Source organism: Bolinopsis microptera, chromosome 8 (genome assembly GCF_026151205.1).
Source record: "Bolinopsis microptera isolate Bmic1 chromosome 8, MBARI_Bmic_1.0, whole genome shotgun sequence".
Classification (NCBI taxonomy): domain Eukaryota; kingdom Metazoa; phylum Ctenophora; class Tentaculata; order Lobata; family Bolinopsidae; genus Bolinopsis; species Bolinopsis microptera.
In genome coordinates, this window is record NC_087079.1 from 15,801,945 (window position 1) to 15,811,944 (window position 10,000).

General features: G+C 39.1%; 1 protein-coding gene and 1 long non-coding RNA gene across 2 annotated transcripts in view; one reads left to right on the forward strand and one right to left on the reverse strand.

Moving 5' to 3' along the window:
- The window catches only part of LOC134819366 (zinc finger TRAF-type-containing protein 1-B-like), a 102,985-nt gene extending 95,826 nt beyond the window's left edge, over positions 1–7,159 (reverse strand). The window contains exons 1-2 of the transcript XR_010160748.1: positions 7,117–7,159; positions 1–91 (exon numbers count right to left, since the gene is read on the reverse strand). The exon at positions 1–91 is cut by the window's left edge and continues 305 nt beyond it. The gene's annotated coding sequence lies outside the window, so the exon portion shown is untranslated. The remainder of the gene's footprint in view (positions 92–7,116) is intronic.
- Positions 7,160–8,367: 1,208 nt separating this feature from the next.
- LOC134819368 (uncharacterized) lies at positions 8,368–9,446 on the forward strand. Its single transcript, XR_010160749.1, has 2 exons — positions 8,368–8,889; positions 8,984–9,446. It is a non-coding gene; the product is annotated as an uncharacterized LOC134819368 (long non-coding RNA).
- Positions 9,447–10,000: the final 554 nt, after the last annotated feature.

Here is a 10,000-nt window from a genome sequence, read left to right on the forward strand (position 1 = left end):
AGGATAATGACAGTTATCGTGCAATAATATCTGTCACTTTACTTTTGTAGCTTTCAATTCTATCAGAATCGTAGTTTGTAAATACACATACCTTTGATGAAGTAAATGTTAGACAGTGTTTTTTATGAATATATCCCCGTGAAAAACTTACTTAACAACAGTAAGATAATAAACTTCTGAGAAATTCAATCATGAAGGGTCTTATTTCATCAAAAAAGCTGAAGTTTGAAGGCCATTGAAAATGTTCAAATGTTCAACGCTGATATAAATGAAAGCCAAATATATATGTAATCTTCAAGCTCAACTGTCCATCATGTCTGTTAGATTATGATAGTTGCAGTTCAACTACAGTAAAAGCAGATAAAATTAAAACAATTATGCCCTTAAAACAGTATGTCTTGAAAGAGCAGTTTCTTCTGGGCTTCTGGTTGTTAGAAGGCATCTCAGTTACCAGTACTTGTGATTCCGCGGTTATAGCTTGAACCATGTTTTGTGCATGCAACACTTAGATGAACCGTTGATTAGAAACATTGAAGAGATTTCAAAGCAATCTCTTGCAGTACTACAATAATAATAATAATAATTCTATACTGTTACATAATTTAAAAATTATGGCCCCTTATTGTGGGCAGAGTAGGTGTCTTTATTTAAGTGTCCTGATTTAAAATCATCTGAGTGACTGCATTGAAATAATTTAAGGAGAGTACCATAAAAACGTTAAACAAAAGGAGTAACAACTAGAACATCCTTATATTAATATCAACATTAGAACAAAATACAGTCACCTAATTCTCTTCTCCTACGGTTGAGTATAGAGGAACCATCTGTGGTGTGTATTAGGGACTTAGGACCATTACAAATACCCTGCTGTAAGGTTTGCAAGGTATGTGGACTAAGTGGGGTCGAGAGTACTCGACTTGGAAGTGGGTGTTGAGAATTCTCAACTAAACTAGAAGATAATGATGTCCAGAGATGAGGCAGTAGATGGAGTAGTAAAGGAGTAGTAGAGGCTGAAGGGGAGTGATGTCATAAGGAGATGTAGGACATGAAGGGGATGGAGGTGAAGGAGTACTATAAGTATAAGTATCAATTCTATGATAGTTTCACCGATGGCGATCTGTGGCTAAAGATCGGAAGGCAGTGATGCTGCCATCACTACCATCTCTTAAGATAGACCAGCATGGTTGGTCATTAGTGAGTGCTCTTGAATGGTTTCTCTGTAGGAACAGCGGTACAGTGGACAAGAGAAGATTCGATGGTAATTGTTGTCCAACATCTGACAAATTCGGACACTGCGGGTCGCAGTTGTTGGCAACCCTTGCCTTGAATGCTGTGAAGGTGATGTCATGGCCATGCAAGAGAGACATTACTTTAGTGTCCTGTGCTCCTGCTTGAATAGCGAGGAAACAACTTTTTGCTCCTCTCATCGATGTTATCCAGTATCTCACCCGGATTTATTCTAGGGTTCAGTAGGAGATGTTTATTCCAGGTGAAGTCCATAAAGGCGGGTTATTTCGTCTTTTGAATAGCTGACAACACCGTTGTGGACACTAGTCAGAAGGTCTATTCTGCTTCTGTTGAGCTCGTTGGACCCCCTTGTCCACGTTAGGAACTTACGTATCTCATCAATATGGTGCTGATATCGATGGGGCCTTTGCCTCCTCTAGCTGTAAGATGAGTCCTTGCATAAATGGGTCACTTGTAAGTGCTTTTATTATGAATTTTATAGTTGATCATCTTGTAGGATATCTCAAGGGGTGGAATTCCAAGCGCGACAGATGTCAAATCTTTGGGAGGATGGTGAGTGGATCCACTTATTTTCAAGAGACCCTGGCATAGAAGTCTTTGAAAGTATCTAGGTTATCTTTTAGGCCATATTGGAGGCAGCATATAGAAGTTTTGTGAGTACTACTGTTTTGAAGAGCATTTTGAGTGAGCTTGCATTCAGGCCTCTGTGGCGGGTGGAGTTTTGAGTGATCCTGTACCAGGCAAACCAGCATTGTTTCAATTTAAATTTTGCGTGACTCTTGAACGTAAGTTTGTCGTCTATCCTCAGTCCAAGAACAGTTGATTGACATGTATATGTTATGGGTCTATTGCCGATAATGAGTGGTCCAAAGGCTGTGACATCAGGTGCAGATGAGGATGTTGGTGTGATCATAATACACTCAGTCTTGTTTTTGTCGCAGTTTGGGATAAGTTTCCACTTACTGCACCAGACATGAAGGTACTTGCACATCAACTGCATAATTCGATGAGCACATATAGATCTATGTGAGAGACTGCTATGCTTCCATCATCAGCATATTTGAAGAGGCTTGAGTTAGAGGCTGCATTCCAGTGGGAGCTGGTCCTTGCATAACATATCCGAGATGTAGAGGATAAATAGCAGGGGTGCAAGGACAGAGCCTTGGGGAAGCCCAAACCATCCACATGAGCGTTGAAATCCGAGACTGTTGTTAACCCTCAGCCGTACTTTGCGGGATAACAGGAAGTTATTTATTATCCGCAAAATGTTCCCTTGTATTTGGTATTTGCTGAGCTTGAAAATCAGGCCTTTCACCCATACACTACAAATGCTTTGGCTAAAATCGATGCATAGCAGGAAAGTAGTGAGTTTTTTCCTTTTGCATTCATCTAGAGTAGCTACTAATTTATAAAGATACCTTGCAGTATTTCTTTGAGGTCTAAAGCCTTCTTGCTCTTCGTCGAGTAAGCCCTCTAGTTCGCAATGGAGCTTTATTCTTCGTTCCAAGATCTTTTCTAGCAGCTTTCCAACATATGATGATATCGATATTGGTCTATAAGCAGAGGGGTTCATGTAGTTATCCTTCCCATCCTTTTTGATGAAAGTGACATTGGATACCTCCCAGACCCATACACCAGTCTCAAGGACAAGGTCATATAGTTTTGTTAGAATCTGAAGAGCTGACACAGGCAGATGTTTCAGGATTTTGGGTGGAGATTATCAGTGTCAAAACTTTTGGCATTGCTATTTTGAGCCTTCAGTGCTAAAGTAACTTCCTCTAGACCTATTTTCCCATTCAGATGGTCATTAATGATTGGATCTAATTGGTCGGTAGGGAACTGAGTCGATATAATGTTGTCATAGCAGCTATTGATTTCTTGTTCAAAGACATGATCAAAACTGTATCCATTCATGTGTTCACCCGAGAAGAATGATTTGTACAAGATGTTTTCTTTCTGAGTTCTGTCAGAGTGGAGGATACCACCATCCATAAGGTTTCCCATGTACTCGTTAGGCTTGTTGGTCAATGTCTTCTTATAATTTTTCCAGAATATTTGAGACTGAGCAACATTGAGATTTTCCAGTTGCTGATGAATCCATTTGTTTTTTTCGGATATCAAGGTATTAGAAAACTCCTCCTTTGCTTGTTTGTGGAGGGAGACGTTATGCGGTTGTAGCTGGTTTTCATGGTTTCCTGCGCAGCTTGAAGAGTTCGTGAAAGGTCTGTAAGGAGAGAGTTCCAGAAAGGTTTTGAGTGGGTACTGACTTTCTTGAGAGGAATCCATTCATTACCAATCGCAGATAAAATGTTTTTAAAGTCTTGCCACAGCTTTAGAGGGTCTCTGTAAGAGTTGATCCTGCCTGTTATGCCAAGGAGAAGGGCCCTGTTAAGTGATCCACACCAAGCATTCCAGTCTGTTTTATCAATGTCCCAGTAGAGAAGAGGAGATGCAGATTGAGCAGTTTGTGCATGACAGAATTGGTGGATGATTGGTAAGTGACCTCTATTTGGAGCACCTGTGAAGAGTTCACTTTCACTGTCAATGCTGGACGATTGGTATAGCCTACATACTTTACCCTTCAACAAAGCAAGGTCAATGATACTCCCACCATTATGGGAGACGAATGTATTGGTGTTCGGAGTGATGCATGTCAGATTATGCTGAGCGATGAATGAATCCAGCTGTCTTCCACGGTCGGTTGTGATGATATCTCCCCAGGAGATGTGCCTACTGTTGAAGTCACCAATTATTATTACATCTTTGATTTTGAACTTGGAGCAGTATTGGAGAGCTTTTGTGATGTTGGTAAGTGCTGAGCTCAGGTTGTTTGTAGAAGTTAGGGAGTGGTTTACATATACATTACCAATCATTACTACCGTTGAATTGTACCTAACAGTGACCCAGAGTGCATCAGTGGTTGTATCTTGAAGTTCACTGATTTGTTGTGGGACAAGCCTGGGGAAACACTGGTGGACACTCCTCTGCTATTGTTTACCGAAAATGTATCCAGATTATGAAAGGTATTTAAGTGGGGTCTGGAGTTATCCAGTAGAGTTTCTTGTAGAGCCACAATGTCATTTTTGAACTTAAAGTTGAATCTATCAATTGCTGTAATAGACCTGTTTGATAGCCCACTGACATTTATTTGACAGATATGAAGACTTCCGTTGTTTTTAGTAATCATGGTGGTTACTTTGTTTAATCAGATTCATTTTTTCTATGAAATGTGGGCATTGGTTTGAGAAGGCTGTATGATTTCCTCTGCAGTTGCGGCAGCAGTAATTTGATGGATGGGTTCTCTCCGGGCATTCTTTATCAGTGTGGTTTTCTGAGGAACAGAATCCACATGCTGCTTTGCTGCGGCACCATTTCACAGGGTGTCCAAATCTTTTGCAGCCATGACATTGCATTGGTTTTTTGGTGAACTTGAATTGAGCAACTTCTAGCCATAAGTGTTCAAGACCGAATCCCTTGCTTATTGCTTGTGTAAGATCCTCATGTGACTTAAAGATGGCTTTAACAGAGTTTGATGATTTGCCCAAGCGAGTTACGTGAGTGCTATTCAAATTGGCATTTTTAAGTCCATCAGAGATAGAGCCCATATCAATGTTTATGGGGACATGCCTTATGATGCCTACATGCTTTGTCAGATGCTGGTCAGTCATTCTGAATATCGCTGTGCCTATTTTTGCACTGGTGTCTTTAAAATAGTGGGATTGCCATCCATTTAGTACTTGTTTGATATCATCCTCAGAGTTTAGTTGAAGAATGATGTTGCCATATCTTGTCTTTTTAATGTACTTTATCTTCATTTGCTTAAACAGTTTGTTAAACTCTGATTTAAGTGAGGTATCATTTGACACCACCTTTTTGTTTGTGACTTGCTTTATGATAACAGACATCTTGGGATCAACTAAATAGTCGCTTCCCACTGCACTAGCTGATTTTTTTGTAAGCTCTTTGACCACTGGGGGTTCTATGAAAGTGTTGGTGCTCAAATGAGAGTGAGGTGGTCTTGCCTTTTCAGAATATGATGCAGGTGGTTTGTATACATTTTCTGCAGACATTGTGAAGGGCTTGCTCTGAGCTGGATTATGGGATAGTGTTATGGCGGAGATTAACGTTTTTACTTCTTCTTTTAGCGCAGCTCTTAGTTCCATTGTGATGGAGTCTTTGAGTTGCTGAATATTGGTAATCTCATGTTCAGATTGCTGTGACTTCGTATCTTGGTAGTCAGGGAGTGAAAATTGGGAGATATCAAAATCTCCTTCAAGGGAACTTGAGGTAGTATCATTCACCAGTTTAACTTTTTTCTCAACAGCATCTATGAATTTCTCCTGAGTATGTAGAGATATCTTTTCCAGGATATCATCAAAGGAAATAGAGTTGCAGCCATTGCAAAACCATTTGTTGTTCTGGGAGATTCCAAGTGCTGTGAAATTTGTGTGGCTCAGGGTACGCATCTTTTGTTTGTGAGCTGTTACTTGTTTCACCTTGTAACAGGTGTAATGAACTGAAAGTTTGCATAGATAGCATGTAAGAAGCTGATCAGCGCTAACATCTTGGTTACAGATTGTACATGAGCCACCAGTATCATTGATACCCTCCTCAGCTCTAGATTCAATTCTGTAGTCAAAAGTGTTGTTAAATGTTATGTTGGGAGGTGTGAATGCATCCCCATCTTCTTGATCCATCTCGTTGATGTCAGGTGTACTGCCTTCAAGTACAAGTGAGCTAGATGATGTTGATGATAGAGTGCCCCTTTCACTTGATTCCATCCTGTATCTTTGTGGAGATTCTTTCGATCCTGGTTCAACAGAGTTATTTTTGCCAGACTCTAGCATATCATGCTTAGGTGTTAAGCTTTGAGTCTTAGCAGATTCAACTTTTTCAGTGACGAAGCTAGTTGTAAGTTTAGTTTTGTAGGTGTAGTCCTCCTTTGGGAAGGAGCTAGTGGACAAACAGACCAAAGGTTCTCTAAGGGTAAAACCAAATAATGCCACCTTATCCTCAGCACCGTGACTGCTCTGAAAGGATTGCTTTCCATATAATCTGCGTCTTAGATCCTGATCAGTATCTTGATTAGTAGGAGTGATACCATGGTCAGAAAGGACACTTAACATCTGTGGTCTGATCAGTTCTATCCACTCCAGTTCAGCAATTTCGTTGCTTTGAGGGTCTTTGAAGTAAGTTAGCTGAGAAAGTAGTTTGACCCTTTCAGCAGGAGAGAGATATGTTGCATCAGACTTCAGTTCTGCTGGTAGTAACAATTTATAGGTATGCTCATCGAAAGATAAAAGGGTACATAACATTTGCCCACTGGCATTAAAGCAGCAGATAGTGTCAGAGGTTATTTCAGAATCCGAAGAACCAGAGCCACTAAGATTTTTAGCAGCTCCTAAAATACCTGTGACACTTTCAGTACAAGATGCACCACTTCCAGTACTATCTGCCTCCATTGCAAAGTAACTTTGGACAGCTTTCAGCAGGTTGGTGTCTAGTTGTCGTAGCATTCCAGCAGCAACTATTGTTGGGGTCTTAGCTTTTTTCTGGGGGGTAGAGGAAGTGTTAGCATTATTGACGTTTTGTTTTGGGATTGTTTCAACCATGATGAAGTTATTAAGGTATGTAGTACCAAAAACGAAGGCTGGAACACGTCTGGAACAGGTTTGTTTCTATCAAAAAATCAAACTTAATCACCAACCGGAAAGGTTCAGAACTTGTGGGTCTGACTCCCTTAATAGATTTGTGAAGAGGGGAAGGAGAAGCAGGACTTCTCGGGTCTGGAGAGGAGAAGCAGGACTTCTCGGGTCTGTGCTATGTCACTATGTCACTTGTCACGTTATCGTTCAACATTACACATACCTCAAATTATTTGTTATATAGTAGTGTTGAAAGTATTAAAACCGTCTTCGTTCTTTAGACCAAAGTAGTTGAAAAGAATTATGTGGTGCCACAGGACTCTGCAGTAAATATCCACCATAAAGATCTTCACAATCCAGTCAACACCAGTGATCCCGGGAATTAGCTCTCTTTTGGTTTTTTCTTCCTTTCCACTTGGTCACTGAGCTGAAGTTACTCTCATCACCACATGTCAGTTCAATCAGTAAAACTAAAATATTCTTGGAGAATGGAACTAACTGACAAAATTAAAATATCCAACCTCTAGCATTGTAGGTATTGAAAACTGGCCACGGGCCTAAATATTACATATCAATCAATTACAATTCATTAACATTACCAATATTAAAAACTATCGAAAATATTCAAGAAAGTATTCTCTAGCCAAAGGGCTCAATATTTAAATCTAAATCTTCAATATTGTCTGGTTTATATCGCAACTTGGGCCCTCTGTCCCCCCTTACTAGCATTGTAGGTATGCTGAGGAAATTGGGCAGGGTATTTATCTTCGTCAAACAGTATATTCCAATCTCTTGCATCACTAGAGATGTCCTTCTTCATCATCATCATCTCCTTACCAAGCTTCTAGTACTGGGTAAGTTTAGACCTGAACTTAAACCACAGCTCCCACAGTCCTCCTTGGGTGACGGGTGTGTTACTACTCTCTCTGTTGTCTGCCAATTGAATCGGAAAGGTCGAGGTGATTTCATGTTAGTCTTTAAATCTCTGTTGACAAAATGTGTAATACTCTAATCGTGAAATATCGTCAACTCACTACTAAAGCCCTTTGCATTGGATCAACTCCAACAAAATAACTTCGGGTCAGCCTACAAAATGTTTGAGTATCCACAAAGTGGGATGAAAATGTCTCGTATAGCGCTCGATTTTTCCTAACGATATTTTTAAACTTTCGGTAATGACGACCAAACGCATCGCGCGGCTTTTATTTTTAAAATAAATCTTTGCTAACAAAAAAATCTAAAACCCCAAAAATGTCTGATTGCAGTATATTATAAATTAAATTTCCAATGCATAAAATAGTTCTTGAAAATCAATGAACAACAATTTACCGTATTTAAAATTTTTTATAAATTTTAAATACATAATTGTTCAAATTTTGTTATTTTACAAAGTAATTTAAAATTATACAATTATAACCTATAATATTTATTCATATCATATTTTAAAATAGTAAAATGTATACGGGATAATAATTAGCAATTTTGTTAGATAAAAATAATTATTTTAAAAATAAAAAGCCGCGCAATGCGTTTGGTCGTCATTACCGAAAGTTAAAAAATATCGTTAGGAAAAATCGAGCGCTATACGAGACATTTTCACTCACTTTGTGAATACTCGAACATTTTGTAGGCTGACCTGAAGTTATTTTGTTTGAGTTGATCCAATGCAAAGGGCTTTAGTAGTGAGTTGACGATATTTCACGATTAGAGTATTACACATTTTGTCAATAGAGATTTAAAGACTAACATGAAATCACCTCGACCTTTCCGATTCAATTGGCAGACAACAGAGAGAGTAGTAACACACCCGTCACCCAAGGAGGACTGTGGGAGCTGTGGTTTAAGCTCAGGTCTAAACTTACCCAGTACTAGAAGCTTGGTAAGGAGATGATGATGATGAAGAAGGACATCTCTAGTGATGCAAGAGATTGGAATATACTGTTTGACGAAGATAAATACCCTGCCCAATTCCCTCAGCATACCTACAATGCTAGAGGTTGGATATTTTAATTTTGTCAGTTAGTTCCATTCTCCAAGAATATTTTAGTTTTACTGATTGAACTGACATGTGGTGATGAGAGTAACTTCAGCTCAGTGACCAAGTGGAAAGGAAGAAAAAACCAAAAGAGAGCTAATTCCCGGGATCACTGGTGTTGACTGGATTGTGAAGATCTTTATGGTGGATATTTACTGCAGAGTCCTGTGGCACCACATAATTCTTTTCAACTACTTTGGTCTAAAGAACGAAGACGGTAGTACTGCAAGAGATTGCTTTGAAATCTCTTCAATGTTTCTAATCAACGGTTCATCTAAGTGTTGCATGCACAAAACATGGTTCAAGCTATAACCGCGGAATCACAAGTACTGGTAACTGAGATGCCTTCTAACAACCAGAAGCCCAGAAGAAACTGCTCTTTCAAGACATACAGTTTAAGGGCATAATTGTTTTAATTTTATCTGCTTTTACTGTAGTTGAACTGCAACTATCATAATCTAACAGACATGATGGACAGTTGAGCTGAAGATTACATATATATTTGGCTTTCATTTATATCAGCGTTGTTTTCAATGGCCTTCAAACTTCAGCTTTTTTGATGAAATAAGACCCTTCATGATTGAATTTCTCAGAAGTTTATTATCTTACTGTTGTTAAGTAAGTTTTTCACGGGGATATATTCATAAAAACACTGTCTAACATTTACTTCATCAAAGGTATGTGAATTTACAAACTACGATTCTGATAGAATTGAAAGCTACAAAAGTAAAGTGACAGATCTTTTTGCACGATAACTGTCATTATCCTCCACCATGCTGGGTTCCTGACCTTGCTTCATCTAAATACACAGCTGGTCAAAACACTAAACGCTATTTTAAATGCTTTGTGGTCGACTGAGGAGCATTGGTAGACATATTCAATGGTTTCCACATTTACGGAGACCAAGATAATAAATGCCACGCACACTATAGTTAGGTACAGCACACAGAACATTGCTAAATTCTAGTCCTGCCTCATCGATTTGAAATGAGAAATGAGCAGACAAAAGACGAAAAAGATTGACGCTCAGGACTGCCACATATAGAAACAACTGCAACGATTAAATGCCTAA